Raw genomic sequence first — 26,694 nt, 5'->3', positions numbered from 1 at the left:
AAAGGTAAATAGGTAAAAGAATGGCCAAAGCACATAAATCCGTACAAGGTTCTAAAACCTTTGCCACCTGCACTGCATTTATACCAGTCTAATAATTCATATGCAGTCACAAACATTTGCATATCTTACTAACACAGTGGGCAGAGTGCTTACTTTGCCTAACATCAATAGAGCAGTTTTCACAGTATCCTATGAAACCGTTACATAACCACAAATGTTCATCCATGGCTGTAAAAGCCCCCCGTTTAAACCTCCCAGCTGCCCGGAACTATGACAGTTGGCTCAACAATATACTAATGGTGGGGCCACAAGATACTTTCTATGTTTTCCTAGAAGCCAGACAGCAGAACACAGGTTCGAGTCCCGATCCTGGTATTAAGCGCATTATAAATGAACAATTTTAATTATAAGACCAAGGTCTGCCTGGCCAAAATTATGATTGCATAAATAGCATTCTTTCCTGGTGCATGCACATCTAAAAAGGTAATGCCCTAAACAAAACTCCAAAACAGTGTTGTTGCCAGTGTCACGAAATGAGCCCTCCCCTGTATAAACTCTCCCCCCAGAGAACTTATTCTGAAATAGAATCTCCGTGGGGAGGAATACTTTCGCACTGCCTGTGAAATGAATTCTCCCTCTCTACGTGCTGCAAAGGGCGCGTGCAGCAGGATCCCATTCAATTCCTTGTAACTTTTTTGTTAGATGAGATATCTCGTCCAAATTTGGCTCCTTTTCTTCCCACATGTAGGCAGTCACAACCTAGTTCGCTGTAAGGGGGTGAGAGAAAATACCAAAGAAGAGAGCAAATGATTTGTTTTTTTTCAGAAAAAGTCAATAAAATGATGTACAAAGAAGGCTGTGTTTTTTTCCTTGTAAAAGCTAGGAACAAATGGTTTGTCGTTCTGAATTTACCATTTTCCAGGCTTTCAAGAACAGGTTGAGTGGAAAAAAAAAACGTATTTTTTATAAGGTTACCATCAGTTTTCTGAGAGGTAGGCAATTTTCCCTTTTTTTCCAATGGGACGTGCATGGACGGAATGGAAGAGGAGGGTAGGAAAGCTGAATTGGAAGACGGAAAGGCGTACATTTCTGAAAAGTAGACACAATTCCAGGTTGAGGAAGCAGTCATTTGCACAGGTCAGGCAAAAACAATGTAGGTAAAATTCACATAGTTTGGGAAAAATTGGAAAAATGACAGAAAAAAAGATATGTGCTGGACATGTTTACATGTTTTCACTTGTAAGGTAATGGCTTCTGTGAATATTGAGAAAAGCAATGCACCGCTACATTCCCCAGACTCTTCTAGTTAGGAAATCACACATTTTTCGTTATGTTTCACAAAACAAGCAGTACCACAAGCCAAAAACTGAGCCATGGAACACAGGATTTTCATGCTGACGGCTTAAACAGACGCACTTAGCATGTAGAAATTAGGAAACAAATGTGGCGAGGAATGGCAAGCCTACATTATTTGAAAGAGAACAGCAGACCTTTTGAAGGATAGGTGACTTGTGCAGGTTACACAAGCGTACAGTGCCTAAAGCAGCAACTAAATGTAGATTACATTTGGGAAATTAAATGGTTGTGTAACAAAGTGCAGTAGCAAATGTATGAAAACATTATCAAAACCAAGAGAAAACAATAAATGTCCTACCATCACACATTCCCACAGGTGTCCCAATGAAAATGGTACCTCACATGTTTGGGTGTACCTACCTCGGCAGAAAAGGAGAAGGCTAAACCACTGGTACATCAAATGCCCTAGGGAAGACTGGATTTGGCTTTGTGGACCACTCACAGATTTGGGTTTGGGGTGTCGCAGCCACCAAGGAAAACACGGAACCCCATGTATTTCTGAATAGAAGATACCTGTGGGAATCCAAAGAGGTCTGACTTGAGTGAAGGCCTGGCAAAGTCAAAAATGTAGGGGAAAAACACAATTTTCTGACATTTGCCACAAGGAAACTACCGAAACAGGCCGCCAGCAAGACACGTCCTGCCCTCCCACATTCCCACAGGTGTCCCGATGAAATGGTACCTCACATGTGTGGGTGCACCTACCTGGGCAAAAAAGAAAAAGTGTTGACCGTCCACAAGCCCAGCTGCAGTCCCAGGGAGCCCCGGCAGGGTCCCCATCCCTAACCGGAGTGAAAAGCTCTAACGCAGCACAGCTAGAGCTCCACGACAGTCAGAGGTGATGTCAAGGCACCCATGTGGATTCATCGTCCCCAAGTCCAGGGACAGTTGCAGGGGGCCCCAGCAGGGTCCCCATTCATTCCCAGGGGGAAATTCTGTAATGTAGCCCAGCCAGAGCTCCAGGATGGTTGGGGGTGATGTCCCTGGCCTTGGACAGCTGTCTCCCATGTGGGTTGACAATCCCCAAGTGCAGCGTCATTCTCAGGGAGCCCCTGCAGGGTCCCCATCCCTTCCCATAAGGAAATTCTGTAAAGCAGCCCAGCCAGAGCTCCAGGGTGGTCAGTGGTGATGCCACTGGCCTTGGGTGCCTGTCTCCTATTTGGGTGGACTTCAGCGTTCGTGGAAATGGTAGGAGACCATCTCAAATGTTTAGAACCCTCCAGTAGCAGAAGGCACCAGTATTGGGCCTCGCTTCAGTTACGAGTCACGGACAGTACATTTTAATGAATTTCAATAGCACACGCCGCCCAGGCAAATATGATATTAGCTCATGGAAGATTTAACACATGCTAATAAGCATAACCAACAATAGTTTCGGGAACGGTCAGCACATTTACCACCTGTAATAGCGACGAGCATGGACATACAAGATGTACTTAATTCATGATGAATGTGCATATGCACATTAGAAAGTAAATAAATGCACTGCATCGAGGTAAATAGGCCTTTTTCACGGTACTGATCAAACCTTCATATATCAATTGTTTGCAGGGATCCAACCCGCCTAAATTAGTGAAATTAACTAAACACAAGAAGACAAATGGTAAGGATGATACACTTATATATGGAATAATCAAACACTGGACCAACCGAAGAATCTATGAATTATGAAAGGCCATAATGAACTATGCAATGTTAACCGGTAACTGATATGCTTAGACTAGCCCAACTTGGATTAGACACTTTATTACTCATACGTATGAGCCAATATTACAATGCAACCTGACCCTCCCGAAGTACTATTGAATTTTCTAATAGTGTATGTGGGGTAAACTAGCAATATTATGGATTTCTACACACAATGGTGAAATATAAACAGATCTAGAATTTAGACATCTGTTAAGGTAAACTTACCAATTGGGGATGTGCACGCAAGGATTCCCTCAGATTAGACAAAGACAAAGTACAATAATGTTGGGAATTAAAACATGCCTTATATATATTTTTTATATATAAGTTTTCTTATATTTTCTTATTTTTGCTATCTCTTTTCTTTAACCCCCTAGCAATCCTCCCCTACACCAACTCCTTAATCTCTGTATAATTACAATGATGTGACAAAATGGATGAATTTTTGTAACGTATGTAAAGTTTTCTTTGTACTGTATGAATATACAACACATGCCCTGATTTGAAAAAGGCGGCCACTGCCGAAACACGTGTAATCGTAAGGGTCAACCACAAGATGTATTTGCAATAAACCAAACCTATGGGTTTAAACTGAAAACTGGCACAGATCTATATGAGTATTTTTTGATGGTAGAAAGACAGACACAAGGGACCAGAGTTCAAGGGTGTTTATTGAACGTTTAACAAGGGTTTGATAATCACCTTTCTAAACCTAAATCAACATAAAAACCGCCTATACTAAAAAAACTATTGACAATCCTTACCGCTAATTTGCAAATAGTGTGGGATAATGTTAATGAAAAATAAAGATGTGTTCACCAAGAATAAGTCAGGATGTTCTGGCCGTGGGCTTACCTTCCACATGTTTTCAGCACGGGACAAGGCGGTTCACTCGAGCATAGCACACACTCTGGCTTCTTCGGCACAAAGATACAGTTCCGGTACCAGCACCAGTGTCTTCTGTGCCCAAGTCCTCTTACTTATCAGTCTGTTGATTCAGAGAGCCTGATGTATTCAATTCGAATGATTCACTTTTCACCCTGGTTTCACTTCTTCCAGGCTAAGATCCCCCTTTTTATGGGTAGTTCTCAGGTGACTAACGGTTCACCCCAGATCCTCCTCTGTCAGGCTCAGAACCCTTTTTTTAAATTTGTTTATTTATAAACAGCACACAGAAGAACATACGTAGTGACATTACTCATAACCTCACAAAGCTTGCAAGACATAAAATCCCATCCCCCCACCACATACGGTCCCCCGAGGGCATTGTTCCTGGGTCTCACTCGGCCTGACCAGATGGCGAGGTGTCACCCATAGAGTGGCGAGCTCTCGCAATCAGGTGTGGCTTATAGGTCAGGGCCGGGTAGTTCTGGTCATAGTCTAGTACTAGGGCCCAGGTGTCGGCAAATCGGTGGAGTCGGTCTGCTCTGGCCGCCGTGACCTTTTCCGCTATCAGTATATCCCAGAGTTTGATCCACCACAGGGACAACAGGGAACCCTCCACCGACTTCCAGGTGCAGGCCACCGTGATTTTGCCAGCCAACAAGAATTGAGATATCAACATGGCCCTCCTCCCTGTTTTCGGGTAAGCGTCTGGGAGCGGGATCCCTAGGAGAACCAGCTCGGGCATTAGCGGAATGGCCACTTGTGCGATGTCCCTTATGGTGGCAAGGCATTGGGTCCAGAACTCCCTTACCTTAGGGCAGGTCCACCACATGTGAAAGTAGGATCCTGGGTGGCCACAGAGGCGCCAGCAGTGAGGGTCCAGGGCCTGCTGAAAATGATGGAGGGGCAGGGGGGATAGTACCAGCACAAGAGCAGTTTGTGGGCACATTCCCGATTAGTAATACAGCAGGATGCTGTGTGCGTCCTAGTCCAGATGTCCACCCAGGTGTGATCCTCTATAGCATGGCCCAGGTCTACCTCCCATTGGGACATATAGGAGGGCTTAGCGTGAAGGGGGTCTTCTTGCAGTAGTTTATAGAGGGCCAAAATCCTTCCCCAGGCAAGCAGATCATTCACTGTAAGCTCTAGTGGAGTAAGGGGTCGCCCTGCGGCCACTCGGGTCTGGGGGTTGGAGCAACAATGTCGTATTTGAGCGTAGGTGAATCTGCCTGTTTTCGCCAGCCAGAAGGTCGCTTTACATTGTTTGAAAGTGAGGGAGGTGTCCCCTGTGAAGAGCTGCCCCAGCGCTTCGAGGCCTCCTGCGATCCAGTTCCTGAAGTTCGCTGGGCAAGCTCCCAGGGAGAAAGCTGGATTGAGAAAGATTGGGGTGAGTGCGCTCAAGTCTCCTGGGACCCCCTCAAGTCTGCAGGCCCACTCCCATGCCTTTATCGTTTGCTTTGTGGCTGACAGAACATCTGGCCAGTTTTGGGGTAAGGCATTGGGGACAAACGGGAGGAAGCGAAGAGGGAGGGGGAGGCGGGAGTGTTCGATCTCCACCCATTTTGGGTGACCTGTTGCTAGATCCCATGCCTGGAGGTGGGCCAGCTGTGCTGCTATGTGGTATTTACGGAGGTCTGGCACCCCCAGTCCTCCCAGCCTAGTGTTGGCCACCATTGCTTTCCGAGGAATCTGCGCTTTCTTGCCCCTCCAGATGAAGTCGATCATTTTCCTTGGAGCCTCTGTAGGGGGGAGCGGGATTAGGGGAGGGAGGGAGGCACAGGCATACAGGAAGCGGGGGAGAACAGTCATCTTGCATGCCGTTATGCAGCCCAACAGGGAGATTTCCTGCGTCCTCCAGTGGGTAAGGTCCTTTTCCAATTCCTCGAAGAGTGGGGGAAAGTTAGCTTGGTAGACTTTCATTGGGTGCGCAGGGATCTGGACCCCCAAATATGGGATAGCGTGGGTGCTCCATTGAAACAGGGTTTGCTTCTCTAGGGACCTCCCTCTCGCCTGGGGGCAGGCCCACTCCGAGGGCTATTGATTTTTGGAAGTTGATGGAAAATCCAGATACTTCCCCGAAGCCTCGAATTTCCACAGGGCCGCCCTCAAGGAGGCTTTGAGGTTTGTGGTGGTTAGCAGTACATCGCCCGCGTAGAGAGCAATCTTGTGTTGTGTTGTGCCGATCCTTGGGCCGCTGATCTGAGGGTTTTTGCAGGCTCGCTGGGCCAACGGCTCCATGGCCAAGGTGAAAAGCAGGGGGGATAGTGGGCATCCCTGTCTCGTTCCGCATGTAAGAGAAATAGGGTCCGACAGGCGGCCTTTAATCCTCAGCTGGGTTTTTGGGGCTTGATAGTTCACCAGGATAATCTTCCTGAAGGTTGGGCCAAAGCTAAAGGCTTCGAGGGTGAGACGCAGGTAGGGCCAGTCCACCTTGTCAAAGGCTTTTGTTGCGTCCAATGCCAGTAGGGCCAACTGTTACGAATCCTGAGTGGTGACCTCTATGAGGTCCAATGCCCTGCGGATGTTGTCTTTCGTCGATCTGTGGTTAATGAACCCCGTCTGATCCGGGTCTATGATGCTCGGAAGGACAGGTGCGAGGCGGTTGGCCAGGATCTTGGAGTAAATATTAGCGTCCAGGTTCAACAAAGAGATGGGTCTGTACGAGCTATTTTGTTGGGGATCCTTTCCGGGCTTAAGAATAAGAACCGTGATAGAGTCCTGCATTGTCAGGGTGACCGTTCCGGTGGCCGCGAATGAGTTGAAGAGGCGGGCGAAGGGGGCCGCCAATTGGGGCCGGAAGAGTTTATAGAATCAGGGGGTAAAACCATCTGGGCCAGGGGCCCTAGGCTTCAAACCTTTTATGGCCTCTTCCACCTCCTTGGTTGTAATGGGCCTTTCAAGTTCTTCTCTTACCTCCGGGGTCAGGGTCAGGAGGGCCGCCTTTTGAATGTAGGAGCGCTGCTTGTCTAGGTCCCTTGGGACCGAAGTCATTATTTCCAACTGGTGGGCGACCGCTAGTCGCATTTTCTCGTGCTCCACGTATCGGACCGTCCTCTGTGAGTCGCGGAGCCCTAGGATGGAGTGTCGGCTCTTCTCCTTAGCCAGCTTACTAACCAGCAGCTTGTAAGCCTTGTTATTATGGACATAACACGATTGTTTGGTTCTAGCCAGCAAGTTCGCTGTGGCATCGGCGTAGTACGCCTCAAGTCTCTTTCTCGCCATCTGTAAGGCCCTGTAGGATTTCGGGGACCAGCCCTTTCACTTATGGATGGCCTCAGCTTCACAGCCTTCGGCCTCCAGGGTAGCTCGGATCGCCTGTTTCTGTTTGTGGAATGCGGCGCCTTGGGCAATCAGTTCCCCTCTAAGCACGGCTTTCATGGCGTCCCAGGTGTTAGCCGGGGAGGTGTCCTCATGGCGGTTTTTGGAGAAAAAGTTTTTAATTGCTTTGGCAATTGTATCTCTCAATGTCATGTCCCCCAGGATAGGGTCATATAGGCTCCAATGGCTGCGAGGAGGAGGGTCCGGGTCATGGGCCCGGAGGGTGAGTGAGACTGGGCCATGGTCCGAGAGGATTCGGGTGCCGATCGTGACGTCATCTGTGAAGGGCAGGATCTGGGGGGAGGCCAGCAGCAAGTCGATTCTGGAGAAAGTACGGTGCACGTACGAATAGAAGGAGAAGTCTTTTTCTTCCGGGTGTAGCACCCTCCAGGTATCAATGATGTTGAGCATGCGAAACAGATGGAGTAGGGCCGTTGCCAGCTTCAGATCCCTGGATGTTGAAGGGTGGGATCTGTCTCTGAGGGGGTTGGGGCCCCGTTGAAGTCTCCTCCCATGATGACTTGCCCCTCGATGAATGGGAGAAGGGAGTCCTCTAGGTCCTGATAGAACCCTTCCTGGTGCTCATTCGGGGCGTAGGTTGAGATGAGGTTATAGAGTTGGCCCAGAATGGTGCATTTGACTACCATAAAACGACCCTCATGGCAGCGCAGCACGTTGAGGATCTGGCAGCGAAGAGAATGGCGGTCCTTCCGTTTTTCGTACCGTTAGATGCCAAGAATTGTGTGGGAAAGTGCCGGCTTCGCAGCCGAGAGAGGTCCGCTGGAATTAGATGCGTTTCCTGCAGGAGAGTGATTGAAGTCCCATCGCTTTGCAGTCTTTGTAAAATGGATTTCCTCTTCGGGGGGAATTCAAGCCCCTGACATTTAAAGTGGTAAACTTTAGTTTTAGGTGGCAGGGCTGGCTCTCTGGGGTCGGTTGCTGTGGGGGGAGGAATGGGGGGAGTTAGGTTAGCCATAGCTGTGAGGGATCAGCGATTGGGGTTCTCCTGTGGCTGAGGGTTTTTAGAAATAGTCTCGATGGGAGATCTGAACTTCCGAAATCGGCCTCCAACGGGAGGTCCAACCTGTGGCCGGGGGGTGCTGATTTTAAACTGTCGGTACCTCCCCCAGCCACCAAGGCCACCAACGGGCAGCCTGTCCAACCAAGTTGAGGTTCTCTCCAAGGGTAGTATGTTGGCATCCGCCTTGGAGGAGGGTATGGGCAGCATGGGGTCCGTGGCAGGCTTGAGAGAGTGTAGGTGGTTCCATCGCTATGTGTCCTTCAGGAGTGACCTGAGTCATCATTTGGGTTTGCGGGTTATCTGCACCCTTGACCAGGGGGCCCGCCTTGGTTTGGGGGAAGCGGCATCTGGGCCTAGGCCAGCTTGCTCTGGAAGGACGGTTCCGTGCCCCCGGGGAAGTTCGGGCATAGGATGGATGCGGTATCGTTGAGGTGGCTGATGGTGCGTAGGGCACCCTTGTAGCGCCGTAGGAAACAGCCATCGATTACGTATCTGCTGATCTCAAAGGAAGAGCGAGAGGGGACGGAGTATTCTGCGCTTTTGCAGGGTTAGAGGGGATAGGTCCTGGAAGATTTGAAGTGGGGAGACTTGGAAAGAGAGTTCGTCCCTTGAGCGGCCTATCGCTGAGATGGCCTCCTTGCTGTTGTAGAAGTGGACTCTTGTGATTACGTCCGGAGGGGGGTCTGTGTCGGAGCCCCGGCGGGGGCACATCCTGTGGGTGCGGTCGAACAGGAGCTGAGTCTCATCCAGGTCCGGCAGCAGAGACTGGAAGAAGGTGCTTAAGTATTCAGGGAGCTCCTTATCAGAGATTGACAAGGGCACCCCTCGGATGCGTATGTTGTTGCGCCGGGAGCGATTTTCCTTGTCTTCCTGCTTGAATTCAAGGATTTTGGTTCTATCCATTAGTGTCTGGATGGTGCGTTGCATTTCCGTCAGCCAGTTAGAGTGATCCACCGCTAGTCCCTCAGCCTCTTCTATCCTGCGCTCAATATTGCCGACTCATTGTTCTGTTTGCTCCAGTTTGGCAGTAAGTTCCATCATACAGGATCTAAATTCCGATTTAATATCGGACATGAAAGCCAGGAGGTCTTCCCTGGTGGCGAGCGTACCCCTGTAATCGGTGGCCTTTTGGGGAGTAAGCTTGGGGGGATCCATTTTCTTACCCCTCTCTGGGGCGAGCAGCATGTTGGTAATGTCAGCTGATTTAGAGGGCTCTGATGCTTTGGACATGGCTTCGGAGTGGAGAGGCGACCTCTGGGGATTAGCCTAAAGTCGGCATGCTGCAGTCTCCGCCAGCAGCCACCAGGATCAGCAGTGGTGGCCGCAGATGGTGGAGTGGGCCGGGGCACCTCAGGAAGTTGTGTGGGCAGGGGGCACGTCTGTGCCTGCACAGGATGGTAGCAGTGCCGTAGTGGAGAAGCAGCACGGGGTGAGAAGTTCCAAGTGCACAGGTCACCCCCCCGCCGCAGGAATTCAGGCCAAGGGTAGTGAGGGCGGCTCTCCTCAGGTGGTGTGGGCAGAGGCAAGCAGGGGCGCCCCAGGGGGCTGCAGGGGGCAGCGCTTCCACTGCTGGTGGGACAACAGCCAAAGGATCAGGGCCTCGATGACCTGGAGCGGGGGAGGCGGAGGGCCTCAGCCGGGGGGGGGGGAGACACCCCAGCAGGCTCCAATGAGGGCGGCAGGCTCCTCTGAAGGAAGCTGGTGGTGGGCTCATCTGTGGTGGGGTGCTGTGGAAGGCGGGGGGCCCAGCACCAGAAGAGGGGGTGAGAGGCAGGGTTGCAGGGGGCTCCGAACCGAAAGAGATGGAGCCTGCCTCGCACACTCCGGGGCTGGAGGAGCCTACCTGGAGTGCCCCCCCCCTCCAGGGAGCAAGGACCCGCAGTCGGTGATGGGCGGGAGCCCTCCTCCAGGAAGGCGCCCTGCAGCTGTGGGTGTGCCAAATCCACCAACCAGAAGGGCACAGAAAGCTGCCACGGCGGGAACCTCTTCGATGAAAGGCTCTGGTGAAGAGGGAGCAAGAAGACCGGCCAGGAGGGCACCCGTGTGCGGAGCTCACCTCGGGGCCCCGGGCCAGCTGCAGTCCCCTGCAGCCCCCAGTCAGGCGTCACGTGAAGCCGGCGGGCGTGAAGGAGCAGAGGGCGCTGTCAGTGCGCTCTGAAGATGGGCCGAGCCTCCATGTCGGGTCGTGGCTGGCGAGGGAAAGTCAGAAGGCTGCGGCGGTGGTTGTTCAAAGTTGCGGCCGCCATCTTGGATCGCGGCGGGGAACACTGGGGAAACGTTCCCATGCTGCGGTTTCAGTGATCCTGGGGCGTTAAGCTTCGGGGTTGCAGCAGTGGGTGCAGGAGCTGTTCCACCGCACTATCCCATGCAACAACGGCAGTGAACATAGCAGGAACCAGCGAGATTGCTATCAAAGCCGCAGACCCATACAGAGGCCATGAGTGGAGCAGCCTCATCGCTGGCGCTCTAGGCCACGCCCCCCCTCAGATCCCTTTTTACAATTAGGTGTTGGGTGACTCAGAGTTCACCCCGGATTCCCCTCTGTTGTTCTCAGACTTCAGTTTTGCTATCGAAGACTTTCAAACATGTACAGGATTTGGCTTGACCCGATGCAGGACCACTTCGACTTCACAATTTACAATTACACTCTCATCAGAAAGCAGGGTTTGCTTTCCCTAGCTTTCTCTCGGCATCCCTCTGTCGGGTTCACACTTGCCTTTTTGTAATCACAGTTCACAATTTTACACTCTCGGTTGGATAGTGGGATGGAGGGGCATTGAGTTCTTAGATATCCTACTTGGTAGGAAGGGAAAAGGTGTTATTAGGAAGGGGATACCGTGTCTCAACCTTTGGTGTCCCACTTCCATTCCACGAGGACCCCTCATCCAGGTGATCCTAACACACTGGTCCACCACCAGGAACTGGATCCAAAAGCGATGGCTGTGTCCTGGCCACCTGGATGATAGATCGCCGGGGACTAGCGGTTGATACACCTTCAGGTTTCTCAAATACCTTTCCACTATGCAAGATGGATATGCCTGTTTTTTGTCCAGGTTCTTCGTTGTTAAGACCTGGAAGAGAACAGGGATGAGATATGTCCAGGAACTCTCGCATATTCCATTGATTTTCTTTTGCCGATGAAGGGGTTTCGTGTGGTTCTGATTTTTCCCAGTCCTTAAATTAGTGAGTCAGGTAAAAATGTGCTCTATCTTTGGTGTAGATCACTAATATGAGGCTCGAACATATGGCACACAGGCCTTTTGGCCGTGTGATAAGTTATTTCGGGATACACAGGTACGAACGTTTCCTTGTTCCGAGTCCCCGGGCTAATGCAGACGGCGTGTTGGTCCCTTTTTAGTGTCTGGAGCACTCTTTATAGTTGGTAGTCCTTTACCTATGTTTAGCTCACTTGTTTGTTTGAACCGAATGATGGATTGCGGCCGTTTTTGAAACTCTTGTGCGCACTAAAGGTAAACGCTTTGTTGATCAGTGTCAGCCTGCCCTCGATAACATGTCCGAGTATCTCTCAAGCTGCCGGTGTTTCGTTTAGCTACCAGTACGTGCACCCTTGTTTAAGCTTTGTCGACTGCTGTCAGCCCTCCATAGCAGACCTGAGCACCACGCGAATAGTCGGTGGTGTGTCCGAGTAACTATAGAATGAAACGAGCGCTATGTATTTAACGGCGTGCCGTTTCCGTTTTCGTCTTCATGCTAAGACGTTTTTTAATTAGAGGACAGGCACGCAGATTAAATTGTGAGTGTAGCATTGATGGATAGGAGTTACGGGTACCGAAATAAATATAAAAAGAAGGAAGGGTGGTCCCTTTCTGTTAAGTACTTTTTACAAGAGGTTTCACTCCACGATTTGGTTTGAGAGGTTTCACTTCGCATTTTTCATGGTTGTGCACACACTGGGACATACGCATGGTTATGTGGACACAGTAAAATGGGCTATGGAAAATGTGGTTTTTCTGGCACTAGGGGAGTGTTTTTCCCCCTTTTTAACCCAGGGTACATATGAAGAAGACATCCAGACCATAACATGGGTCTTATTATGTCTTATTATGTGTTTTCTCTATAGCACTGTGAAGGTTCTATTGAGCCTGCAAGTTCTACGCTGGTCTGTGAGTGACCAATGGTCACGATATCTCGGTGAAGATTTTTGAGCAGCACCATGGGTGCCTGTAAGTGTTTTTTATTATTTATAAATTTCATGGTATTACTTGCAGTGATAATAATATTGGCATGGGCACTGAAATGTGTGTTTATGTTGGTTCCACAGGCACAGTACTTACACTGTTTCCAGTGGAGGATGAATGTCCATTATCCCGTTCACCTACCCTCAACTTGGAACCTGGGGGTGAGTAGGGACTGGTGTGTTAAGAGATTTGGTACACATTGTGACATTATCAGGCACTGTTTTGAAGAAATAGGGATGACACTTTGTTTTTATCATTGTTTTTAGATTGGTTACGGGCCCATACTTGCTAAGAACAGGGCGAAGTTTTCTTTGCCCTAGGTCCTGAAGAAGGTCTCCGACCAAAACACGTGTCGACGCTTTTCTGTGAAAGATATCTGACCTTAATTCGGCATCAGATATACCATGACACCTAATATTAGGGACTGGGTCATTGTTTTAAATGAAGAGAAATACTATATTTCCAATACCTATTGATGCATGAAACACCATCGGTGTTCTTATTGTGTGAATGTCTGAATGAGTTTTGTATGTGGCTATGATTGTTGGTATGAAATTGTGCTTCTTATCAATTTTTATGGTATTTAGATGATTTTTTCGTGTGATGAATTTATTGAATAAAATTTGAATATGTATTAAAGGAGTGTCATCCCATTCTACTGATCCAACCTTGGATATAAGTCAGCAGAAGACTGACATAAACATATGCTAAAGGTCCTAAATACTCTTTGGGTTCTTCCCACTCCTCCCCCTGTAAACAGCCTATTTCCATAGGTTCGTCCCTTAAATTCTTTGAGCTAAATGCCCTGTTTCTCTGCAGGAAAAGCAGCTAAGAGGGGGTGATATGCTTCCTTTAGTTTCCTGCCTTCTGCTTTCGTCTTTGGTTTTAGGGTCAGATCCCTTGATTTATTTTGGTATCCCTTCCTTGATTCTATACGACCCTCCTTGTTTGTCTACTCCCTGGGGTTGAGGTCAGTGGATAGGTTTGTAATCTTTCCGTTCCTCCTCTAGATGTACTGAGTGGAAGTGTTTAGCTTCATCTGAGTGTTTTTGTGCAGTTTCAATGGCCATGGCTAGGGTAGGTCGACTTAACTGTAAGACGGCTTTTTGCAAAAAAGGGGGCAATTAATTGGTGAAATGTTCTACGGTGAATATCTCTATTAACTGTTCTAGGGATTTGTTATTGGTCCAAAGGGCTATGGTGTTTTTGATACATTCACCCATTTCGAGGGGGGTTTCTCCCGGGTTTAATCTAATGGCCCTCAATTTCTGCTAATAAAAATTGCAAGTTTTCTATGACCTTTCTATGATGGATACAGAGGTGGCTCACTAGGCAAGATTAAGTAGTTGATAGGCAGTTTGTAGTTCACCTTCCAAGAGTGGAGCCAAATAGCACCTTTTAAAGTGCTCTTCCAATTCCTAGTTGTTCGGCTAGGCAGCCCCTTAATCTCTGTGTAATTACAATGATGTGACAAAATGGATGAATTTTTGTAACATGTGTAAAGTTTTCTTTGCACTGTATGAATATACAACACATGCCCTGATTTGAAAAAGGTGGCCACGGCCGAAAGACGTGTCATCGTCAAGGGCAACCACAAGATGTATTTGCAATAAACCAAACCTACGGGTTTAAACTGAAAACCGACGCAGATCTATATGAGTGTTTTTTGTTGGCTACTATGAGGTGGTTTCGTGGCTTTGACCACTTCACTCATTAAGACGCGACAGGATTTAACACACAATTTGTCTCAATAGTAAACTTCAAGATTGAAACGCAAACAACGACAAGTAGATAGGTGTTGCCAGACTGACCAGCCCTACCTAAAGCCAAAATTGTGACTTATTGCTTCAATACCATGTCTTCCTTACAGGGGCGAGTATATTCTGATACAGAGTCTCTCCTTGAAGGGGGAGAGTTTATTCAGCTATAGAGTCTCCCCTACGAGTGAGAGCATGTGTTCTACTAGAGAGTCTCCCCCATCAAGGGGGAGATATTATTCTGCTACAGAGTCTCCCATTCAAGGGGGAGAGTTTATTCTGCTACAGAGTATTCCCCATCAAGGGGGGAGTTTATTCTGCTACAGTGTCTACCCTTCAAAGGGGAGAGGTTATTTTGATATAGAGCCTCCCCCATCAAAGGGGTGCATATTCTGTCTACAACAGAGTCTCCCATTCAAGGGGTAGTGTTGATTCTGATACAGAGTCTCTTCCATCAAGGTGGAGGGTTTATTCTGCTGCAGAATCTTCCCCATCAAGGGGAACGTTTATTCTGATACAGAGTCCCCCCTTCAAGGGGCAGAGTTTATTCTGGTACAGGGTCTCCCCTTTCAAGGGGGAGAGTTTATTCTAATACAAAGTCTCCCCCATCAATAGGGGGAGTTTATTCTGCTACAGAATCTCCCCCATCAAGGGGAGAGTTTATTCTGATACAGAGTCGCCCCTTAAAAGGGGCGAGTTTATTCTGATACATAATCTCCCCCGTCAAGGGGGAGAGTTTATTCTGATACAGATTCTCTCCTTCAAGAGGTAGAGTTTATTCTGGTACAGAGTCTCCCCTTTCAAGGGCGAGAGTTTATTCTGCTACAGAGTCTCCCCCTTTCATGTATTCTGATAGAAAGTCTTTGCTTTAAATGGAAGAGTTTATTCTGACACAGAATCTCCCCCGTCAAGGGGAGGGTTTATTCTGATACAGAGTTTACCCTTCAAGGGGGAGAGTTTATTCTGGTACAGAGTCTCTCCCATCAAGGGGGAGAGTTTATCCTGCTACAGAATCTCCCCCATCAAGGGGAGAGTTTACAGTCTCCCTTTTCAAGGGGGAGAGTTTATTCTGCTACAGAGTCTCCCCCTTCAATGTGGCGAGTTTATTCTGACACAGCATCTCCCCTTCAAAGGGAAGAGTTTATTCTGGTACAGAGTCTCCCCTTTCAAGGGAGAGATTATTCTGCTACAGAATCTCCCCCATCAATGGGAGAGTTTATTCTGATACAGTCTCCTTTTTCAAGGGGGAGAGTTTATTCTGCTACAGAATCTCCCCCTTCAATGGAGAGAGGTTATTCTGACACCACAGCATCTCCCCTTCAAGGGGAAGAGTTTATTCTGGCACAGAGTCTCCGCTTTCAATGGAGAGATTATTCTGCTACAGAGTTTCCCCCATCAAGGGGGAGAGTTAATTCTGCTACAGAATGTCCCCCATCAAGGGAAGAGTTTATTTTGATACAGAGTCTCCCCCTTCAAGGGGGAGAGTTTATTCTGGTACAGAGTCTCTTTCTCCAAGGGGGAGAGTTTATTCTGCTACAGAGTCTCCCCCTTCAATGTGGAGAGTTTATTCTGACACAGTGTCTCACCTTCAAGGGGCAGCGTTTATTCTGGTACAGAGTCTCCCCTTTCAAGGGGAGAGTTTATTCTGCTACAGAGTCTCCCCCATCAAGGGGAGAGTTTATTCTGCTACAGAATCTCCCCCATCAAGGGGAGAGTTTATTCTGATACAGAGACTCCCCATCAAGGGGAGAGTTTATTGTTGTACAGAGTCTACCCTTTCAAGGGCGATAGTTTATTCTGCTTCATACTCTCACCCATCAAGGCGGAGAGTGTATTCTGCTACAGAATCTCCTTTTCAAGGGGGAGAGTTTATTCTGCTACAGGGTCTCCCCCTTCAATGGGGAGAGTTTATTCTGACACAGTGTCTCCCCTTCAAGGGCAGAGTTTATTCTGGTACAGAGTCTCCCCGATCAAGGAGGAGAGTTTATTCTGCAACAGAATCTCCCCCATCAAGAGGAGAGTTTATTCTGATACAGAGTCTCCCTTCAAGGGGGAGAGTTTATTCTGGTACAGAGTCTCCCCTTTCAACGGGGAGAGTTTATTCTACTACAGAGTCTCTCCCCATCAAGGGGACGGCTCAGCAATATTTCAAAAGAGACTCGCATGACTGGATTTTTCCAAGACTCTCAATAGAAGAGTAAAGAAACAGTTTAAAAAGAAATGGCAGATGTTGAAGGGTTCAAAATGAGAGGACATTAATGTCTTGTCATGGAGGAGAATTTGTTTCACAGGGGGAAATTCCATTTCAGAATAAACTCTCCTGGGGAGACTTTATTTCAGAATAAAGTCTCCTGGGGGAGACTTTATTATGGGGAAGGATTCATTTCGTGAGACCGGCACATAACAATTATAATCTTCTTTCACCTTTCATCCAGACTGCTGCCCAAAGCTTTGACGTTTTCGGGCAGATTCCAAGCATGTGCCTCTAAAGTAACCCCCAAAGACAAAGACAAAACTTCTTCAACAATTGGAAGATTTGATCAGACTTTATGCAAATAATCTCTTACGTGGTGTAATATACACAATGTAACTGTTTAAATTTCTTGTTTGTTGGATTTCATGATGCGTCTGGAATTAGATGCCATGCAAACCTATTATAAATCGGCATTAAGACAAATGACTCGTATTAACTCTACTGTTCTTCACAGTTGGTAAAGAAACCTGCTGATGTGCCTATGAAATTAAACTGTTTGCTCATAATGAACGTCTCAGACATTTATGTTTTTATTGTGTCTCAAAATGTAGATGTTACGTGTATTAGAGAGAGCTGGTGAAAGCCATCTTCAAATCCAGTAATTGATATTCGTAGCCCTCAAGGCAGCTCCCTGACTTTCTCAGACCCCTTATAACTTTCAGTTATTTTTAAAACAATACAAAAGAAATGTGTAGTTGATACTATCCTTTTATCTTTGGAATGTCTCCTTTTTTGATATCTCATCGTACTGTGTGCCTTTATTCCTCATCCGACACTTGTGAAGCCAATCCGCCATCAAGTTTTGTGAAAGCTGATACCAAAGGGCTCGTATTTAAGAAAAGTTATTTTGCTTGTTCATTGTTGACAAAGATAGTAGAACCTAGGATCTGAATGATCAGAGTTGTTACAGCATGTGCTGGTTGGTCCTTCATGGTAGGCAGCCAAAATTATCTGATATCGGCACACACCGATTTAGATCGTCTGACCTTTTTTGTTCTGTTATTATTTTTGCTGCATGCTTCTGAATCAGCCTCAACATTTGTTGGAGATGTAAACGCCTTCCCAATCAGTTGGTCAGCGTTCATGGGCATCGCTGTTTTCAATGTGTATGTTGCCATAAGGGAAAGGGCTAAGAATAAGGATTATTTATGAATCAGGAAAGTAATAAAGAATCGAGGGCGTGATGAGTGGGTGTCTGCGAGCGCCGCCAGAGGCTCAGCTTAACAGCAGAACAGCACTCGCCAAAGCACTCACCGAAAAGCGTGAGTGCAAATGCATGCATGCCAGTGATTTATACAGCAGTTGGATAAGAGGGTGGAGCTAGCAACTGGAAACAACAAAGAAACAATGTATTAATCTTAACTGCTCTTTAACAGTCACAGTGGGTAGTTTGTTGATATGGAAAACAGCATACCAATTTTAAACACTGTTGATTCACAGAAGAAAGAGCGTTCAGCACAAAACAGCAAAGCAGAGCAATTGTGCAAGATGGGAAGTGAGGAGAGGTGGGAAGTACAACAGGGCAGACCAGCACTCGCCAAAGCACTCACCCAAATCTTTTAAAATGTCCAAAGTTTTCTGAGAACCTCTGTGGCCTGCAGTTATGGCATTGTGGGTATGATGAGACACCAATCCCCGAAACGACAAAGGCACTACCCATTTAATTGGGCCTGTCACAGATTCTCTAATCATCAGCCCTTCTTGTAAACTAATTCTCTTTTTGTTTTTTAATAACACCTTCGCTCCCCTTTACCTTTGCAATCCTCTCCATCCTCTCCAGTCAGAGGATTTTGTTCTGCATCTAACAAGTGGTTGTAAAATGGGCCTAAAATAGCTTTCTTTTGTGCCTTAATCAAGTCTTCATCAGGAGTATCAAAACTCCACTGTGCCATGGGCTGATCACTTGTCTTCAAAGATTTGGAGTGTGTTATCGAATCCACCTGTATTTCACCCATCAGGTGTTCAATGGGAAATAACTCATCAATCCCAATCCCAATTTTGGCTAATTATTCTGCCTTTTCATTTCCTTCTTTGTCTTCCCGTGGTGTTCTCAAATGACCACGTATCTTCCTCCAATGGATGATCATGTAATTTCCTGAAACAAGCTTGTCTATGGCTTGGATCATCTTGCCATGTTTCAGTGGTTTTGTGCTATATGCGAACATTCCCCTCACTTTCTAGCCAGGTAAATGTTCCACAAAACTATTTCGTGTGTAATCAGAATCAGTGACTAAAACTATTTCTTTAAGTTTCTTTTTCCACTGCCGTAGATATTGCCTTATAAACGGGGGCAATTCTGCAACGTAACTGCTCTTGTGGCCTAACCTCACGCTTACTCTCGGGATGCTATAGCATTTAATCCACTAGTTTTCTATTTCTAGTTCTTTTTCAGAATCACCCTCCATGTGATATGCACACCCATCTACATACACGGTTGAGAGATCGTTACATGTTTCGTCATTGAAAGCCTTGTGTGGGGATTGCTTCAATTCAGTTACATTTGTTTCTAATTCTGTGTCTTCAGGTGCACAAACAGCTGCACAGTCATGTAAATCTGCTTGCACTTGAGAAACGGGGCTCTTTTTGTTCTGTCCATATCCCACCTCCACTGGAAATCCTTGAAGTGCTAATGTCCATGAAGTGATTCTTGACTGGCCCAAATTCCCTGATCTGATCCATCTACTTTGCAAAAATTGAAGAGGCTGGTGATCTGTTTCAACAATCACTCGCCCCCTTGAATTATGGGACACAATGTTGTAATGCCCAGACAGTGGTCAGAAGCGCTTTTTCACATGCACTAAATTTGGTCTCTACCTTTGAAAATGCCTTACTGGCATATGCAATGGTTTTGTTATCTACGTCGTGTTTTTGGTATAACACTGCTGACATACATTCATCTGTGAATCCTATTTCCACAAAGAAATCCTGGTTTATCATTGGATATGCAAAACAAGATACTTTCATCAGACTGCTTTATAACATGGCCACTGTCTCACGTTGTTCCTTTTCAAATTTCTAGGGTACACCCTGCTTCATTAACCTCCTCAAAGGTTGTGTAATCTCTGCATACTTTTCAATACATTTTCTGTTTTAACTTGTCATACTTAATTTACTTTTTAAACTTTTCAAATTAGTGGGCTCTTTTAGTTTCTGAATTGCTTCCACCTTTTTCTTTTGCGGGTTTAAACCATTTTCTATCACTTCATGGCCTAGGAAGTTTACTCTTTTTCTACACCACTGTGCTTTCTGTAGAGATACCTTTGCCCCAACCTTCTGAAGCTGGCTGAGTACATGTCTAATTTCATTGAAATGGCTTTTCAAATCTTAATTACTGATTAGCACATTATCAACATAAACGTGTGTTCCTCCATCAGCTGCATCTGGGAGTGCCTTTCTCAGGAATATCCCAAATTCGCTTCCACTTTTGATATACCAAAAAGGAGTCCGGGACCATGCATATTGTGATTTATCAAATGACACTGTAAATAGATTTTGTATATCCTCAGCCAGTGGTACACATCAGTATCCAGCTGTAAAATCCAAGGTGGTAAATACCTTTGACCCATGAACCTGTTCAAGGCCCTGATCAATAAATGGAAGTGGCCATCGTGAAGCAGGTACCCTCTTGTTCAATTCTCTTAAGTCTGCGCACAAACGCCATTGACCATTGGGTTTTAGCACACCTAATATGGGAACATTTTATGTACTATGAATAGGCATAATGATGCGTTTAGATTCTACATTTTTAATTATTTCTGTCATTGACTCCAGACATGCCAGGGGCAACCTATATTGTCATACAAATACTCGCTCCCTACCATGTCCTTCTTGTAGTGTGGCAACATGCAAATCGGTCAGCTCACAGTCTTGGCATATTTGGCAAAAACCTGTTTGAACTCCATAAATCTTTTCCTCAATTGGTCATTTTTTTCTTCATTTGTGCAAGCATCTGCAGCTTGAATCTGCTCCTCTACCGTTTTGGAAAACTCTGGAAAATCCTCCAAAGAAGGTGCCTCTGTACTTTCCTCTAACTGTGTGGCAGTGTATCTTTGGAGACCCGCTACCCTTAAATATTTTGGAATATTGACCACCACTTCAAAATGCTGCTTTTCTCTTTTAGATTCATCTCATTCAAATAAGACACAATCATCCTGATGACAACATATCATTTCAATTGGCTCATAAGGGTACACAGACTGAACTTTAAAGATTACCTTTTGCTTAGAATCCAATGATTCTGGTAATTCACCCTGTGCAGTCACATAGCTTTCAGGAATATTGTGATCAGTGGGTTACTGAAATCAGCAGTGTATTAAGTTCATTCTACTGCCATTCCTAATGCTGTATTTTCTTCCAAATGAATGTCTTGACACCCTTTATTGTCCACCAGGATTTGAATGGGTTCATCCCCAATCTCTACCAACGGGTTATATTCGCATTCAAATCCTTGCCGCTTTATGGATTCATTTATGCAATGGATCCATCTCACTTTCATTCATTTGTTTTCTTGTTTTTAAATCAACAAACAATTATGTGTTTTTATTCAAAGGTGATCCATGGACATCTGTGTTTTCATCATAGCAGAGGTGACTAGCTTGTCACTTGTTGTCGCTACGTGCAAGGTCACTCCTGCACATTCACTTGGTTGTTGCATTTGAACTGCACATAATTTTCCTATTTGATCTGACAACATTTTAACTTGGGCCTCTTAGAACTAAAACCTGTTCATGTCTCTGAATTCCTCTCTTTGTGGCCTGTGCTGGTAATGGTTAAATTCACTGTGATTAGGCCTGTGTGGGTACCTTTGATGAGATGGATTTCTGTTTGTGTTTCCCCTGAAATCGTGTGACACAGGAGGTGGAGAACGTGGGTTGACCATCCTCTGACCATGGTCAACCAATGTTGGGGACTGACTATATTGGTGGGGTACATCATTCATATTTTGCCTTTCATTTGGTGGCAACTGTTGCCTATGCTGATTTCAATTTTCAATAAATCTATCCACATACCTTGGTTTTTCTTGGTGACCATACACCATTGTGTTTGGGTCAAATCTACTTTGAGTCTGTAATGTCTGGTATGGGGCGTTGTACATCTGATTTTGATTGTTATTTAGGCCTGGCATATCATGGAAAAATCCCACTCTGGGAGAACTATAAAGGTAACAAGGACTAATATAAGAACATCTGTCAGTGGGATTATTGGATTGGAACATAGGAGTCTGGGGTGGTGTTCTCTGTGGGGCCACGGCCCTTTGATTAGGTGTCATGCCATTCTTTGCCTGAGTTTGGGCTGATTCTAGCGTCATCTTTGCAAAATTTACCTCCAAAATCGCTGGTGTGCATTCCTTATACTTTGACTTTGTCACTTTATTCCAAGGCCCCTCCTCTTTCTGATTAAATATCACCTCATACAGTTTGATCGCCAGTTCAACTATCCATTCTAATGTTTTTTTCCTGTCAAATTCACAGATTAATTGGGAGACAATTTCAAGTTGGAGCCCATAGAAATACACAGTTTCACATTCTACCGAGTTAGGGTTAAAAGTCACATCAAAACATGAGAATGCCTTTTTGAGTATTGAAAGAACTGGCGAGGGGATTAATTTGGTTGTGGAGACATGCTATGAGCTGCTTTCTTGGCTTGCTGTATAGACTGATAGGGCAAGAACTGGGTCTAATCTCTTTCTCAAATTCTGCCCATGACAAAATGTCCAGTTCATTGAGACCACAGATGATACTAGCAGAAGCCGCATCCAGAGTGAGGTGAACATACTGTCCATTTTGTTCCCTAGGAATCTGAAGGATCTTGAATATAACATGGACCACCTCCAAATGATCTTCTATGCAACTGTCATGCGTCCGGTTACCTGGAGGCTCTGGAATAGGTACAGATGGGGCCGCCATTAGTGATTCCATCACATTCTACGGAACAAACTGGTAACGGTCTAGTCTTTCACTTTCACAATGGTGGCTGGGAGGTTCTTATTCTGCTTCCTCCCAGCATTCTTTGTGTTGCAACCACTTCACAGCTTTCGGTTCGCTAACACTCCTAGTGTTCTTTTTTCTTTTTGCTGCACTTTTCTACTTCTTTTGTTTGTCTGGATTCCGCACTCCTCTTCACGGTCTTCCTTTCCCCACTTGGCCGTTGCTGCTGTGTGGTTCTTCTTTGACTGCGCCCCTTTTTCCCAGCTGCCGCAACACTGCTTTCGGGCAGTTCTGCTCCTGCTACACGGCAGTCTGTTTTTTCCTACCTTTTATTTCTGAATGCCAACCGGATCCTGCTTTTTCCTACAGCCCACTCTTTCTACCTTACCTTTTGCCGCCAAACTGTATCAGAAGAGCCTACATCTCCCAGAACCCACCGGAACCTGCTTCTACGACCTCTGATTCTTCTTTCTTTGAAAGCTGCTTACCGTCAACTGCTGTTGCTACTCTTCCTGGGTTTTTTTCAGCCTTTGGGCTTTTCCCCCATTTAGGTCTGTTTAGGTGAAGTGGCCACAGGGCTACAGCACATCGGTGGCCACTGTGGCTTCCCATCGGGACAGATCACCTCAACAAAGGAAGAAGAAAGACACAGGTACCGTCAAAAACCGGACGTATACAGATCAGACTCCAGCAGTACAGGTGAGGAGACGGAGGAGGGCAGTGGAACAGAGGAACCTGACTAGGTGTGTGAAAGAACGGAATACATCTGTGACAGCAACAATCTCCTCCTTTTTTGAATGGTCTAATCAAAGTCTTGATAGATTTCATAATTTTTAAGGGACTACAGGTGCATGCTGGTATGTGCGATTTCATCGCTCATTCCTGTTCTCTTGTGGGTGAGAATGTTTGTGAGTATTTTCAGGTGATTCAGACCCTAACATTGGATCCTAACCAGGCCTGGCTATTTAGACGGCTGCTGGTAAATTTCCCTGGCTAGGGCTGTGACCAAATTCAGCTTCAGTGAACCTGGTGCATTGCTGTTTTTCTTGAGACTTAAGATCAACGATTTGCTGTTTCAATTCTCTGCCTATTAAGCTGCTGTGGAATTCTCATCCCTGACTTTAGTGACTATCCCCTGCTATTCTTTAATCTGTGTCTTATAACGATCAACTGTATTTGCTTTTTCTTCATTCTCATCCAGCAATTAAAAATATTTGCTGCTCCATGGCGCGGACTTCCTTATCTCTTTCACTATAATCTTTTCTAAGTGTTTGAATTTCTGCAACTGCAACCTCTTTATCCTGTCTTATATCATCTCATAGTGTTTTTAATGGGTTAATTTTTGCTCACTTTCATTTAATTGTTTATCTCTCTGAGGTAGCCAAGCAGTAAATCCATTACATTTGGCCTGCAATTCCATGTCTAATTCCCCATTTTCTTCCATTTGGTTTGACCGTTTTCGTTCCGCATCTAAATAATCATGCAACTTGCTAATGACCTCACAGTCTTTCCTTTGCAGTTTTATGGATCTGTGTAGCAGAAACCAATGTTTTGTGCACAGCCTAATGATGCAATCCTTCTCCTCCTTGCATTTTGATGCTCGGAACAGTCTAAGGAGGCACACTTTCACAATACTTCCTTCATCAAAAATACCTTCAGATGCCTCTTTTTCCACTTGCACCGCGCTAATCCTATTTTTCCACGTGATCAGATTTTCAGATGCCCAGGTTGCGTAAGCATTGAGTTTCACCTTGAGGTAATCTGATAACTCAAACAATTCAGCCTGAATCTGAGACATGGCGGTACTATTGCCAATAATGCTATAACAAGAGTCAAATGTGCACAAAGCAATGTACTACCTCACAGCTCTAACTCACAGAATGAGTGCACAATATGGTTATGCTTTATTATGCAAGGCTACTCCCAGTAATCACTTTACCACTTCCTGACCAACACACCAAGTTGTTAGAGTCATTCTGGGTGGTATTTGTGATTGGTGGTATTTTTGGGATTTTGTGGTATAGTGGAGAACCTAAATTTAGAGTACCGCCTGATAATTGTTCTTATACCGGGGTCACTAACGCTAAGCAATGACTGGACTTAGTACACTCTTAATGATGAATTTATGCCCTTGCAGAATTTTATTTATAACACAACATTATACCCTTTTGGCTTGCATCTTAGAATACATTTACCGTGTACATGAAATACTATCATTTACTCAGCGCCCAGAGAATAACTCACTTCACAGTGATGTGTTTGTTTTATGTTTTTAACCACATGTGATGAATGCATTACTGCCTGGGGTTAAATGAATTTACCACTGGCTCTGGATCAATCTGTATGCCAACCCAAGAAACCGAAGCACTGAATACCACTGAGGCTATTTGACCTTTTTCTTGGATTCTTTATCAGAAGTTAAAATATGCAAAATATAGAATGACATGTCCAATGCACGATATCCACCTTACAATTTAAACCTGTTTCAAATATAAAAAGGGGGCATAATAAGCACAACTCATTTGCAGATACTTTCCCTGTGATGAATGATGGGCTTCAAAATCCTCTGCTATATAAAATTAAGCCTTTCCTTCAATAGGTTTCAAAACATTCTATTTGGGATAATGCCCAGAGTTCTGCCAACATTGGCATTGAACTTCGCAACTAATCTTGGCAGAGTACGAATTTTTGTCACATCTGAATGTTATTGCTTTAATGGAGAAACATGAACACAGCTGTCTACGTTTAAAATGTACAGTGCGGCACCTTACAAAAATGAGTTACCCACCCTACACTATCTGACCACGAATCATTTGCTCAGGCTCACCTCAATAAACTGAACTCACCAAGAATAATAGTTGATCGTGCGTTTGTCCTGAACTGGTCACAACCCCAGTTAGGTGCCGGACAGAAGAATTCTTTAACTGGTCATTCCCTCTGTGCTTGGAAAGAGCCCACAGGGTTCTCTGCCAGTCTTTCTGCCACGCGCTTCTCCCAGGGTCAGCCAAAGTATAAGAGTGCCCGAGACTTCAAACTCTTCTGAGACACCTGGCAGCCAAGGAACCAAAGAGAGAGAGCCAGCCCTCCTGTGCTGTGCTATTTAAACCCTCTGAACTAAGACTGCCCATAATGTAAATCTTACTTTAATAAAATATAGGAAAGCCTGCCTGTTCCAGTGACATCATTCCATCAGAACCACCTCCCTTTGTCAATCACCCTCAAGCATGTGATTATTCTGCGCTGCTTGGAATGACAGCAACACGGATGAGAGAGATACATTCCCCTTGCACTGTATTCCAATTTTTTAAACTTAACAATGGCTCATTTCAAACCACATGAGGACAGCAAAATGGATCTTTATTCTTCCTGCATTTCAAATCAACTTATCACAGTACAAATGCCTGAACATTCAGTTATCAATCTGCACCAAGGTTTGTACACAACAATTATGAACTGATTTGCCCTGAATGTTAATAGTGAATATGTTATAAGTTAAAAAGGAAAAGGTAAATTAGTACATGTTGGTTTTACGGCCCACAACAATTCAGTCAATGACTGTGATATGGAATACAATCCATGTTGTGCAGTGTCAATTTCGAATTCATCTTTTAGCTGGCATGTGCTTTATGTATTCACAGTATTGACATGTACTAAATTCAGCATGAGTCTCACACATGAGTCTCACACCCTTGCACACCACTGGGAACAATCTTCTACCCTTGCTGAAATGTGGAGCCCTAGCTGAAATGTGGAGTCACCATTGAAATACAGAGTAACCTCTTCCTTGAACTGTTTGGACACTCTGATGTGGTGGAAAAGGCTACATTTATTTGTCAAAGTGATTAACACCCAAGATGATTCAGCCAGGGGAATCTTAATGATGGTAAGGGTGCTGAAATATAACTAAGGTTTTAATATGTGGATGGCAGAATGTGTAAAGGTCTTAGAGGAAATTGGCTCTTCTGATAAGCTGATGATGGTAAATCCACTGAAATTCTAAAAGAAGCTGTACCAATATGATAGGACTAATATGATGGAGATGACTAAAAGGTATACATAACTGGAACATATTGCTGTCCAATTGAAGCCCCCAAATTCATTACCTGAATATGTGATTAGATTTCTGAGTGCCCTATGGAGACAGAGATTCATGAGATTGCTGCTAAATCCAAATGCGAAATCCTGGGTGCAAGGAATGCTATCCCCAGACAAATTAGTATATGTCATTTTTATGCTACTGCTGACAAAGCGGAAACCTTCCACCATTTGATTTTAGAATGTAAGGCCT

The sequence above is a fragment of the Ambystoma mexicanum genome, chromosome 4q (assembly GCF_040938575.1).
Source record: "Ambystoma mexicanum isolate Mex_15411 chromosome 4q, UKY_AmexF1_1, whole genome shotgun sequence".
Classification (NCBI taxonomy): domain Eukaryota; kingdom Metazoa; phylum Chordata; class Amphibia; order Caudata; family Ambystomatidae; genus Ambystoma; species Ambystoma mexicanum.
This window is presented reverse-complemented; position numbering follows the sequence as displayed.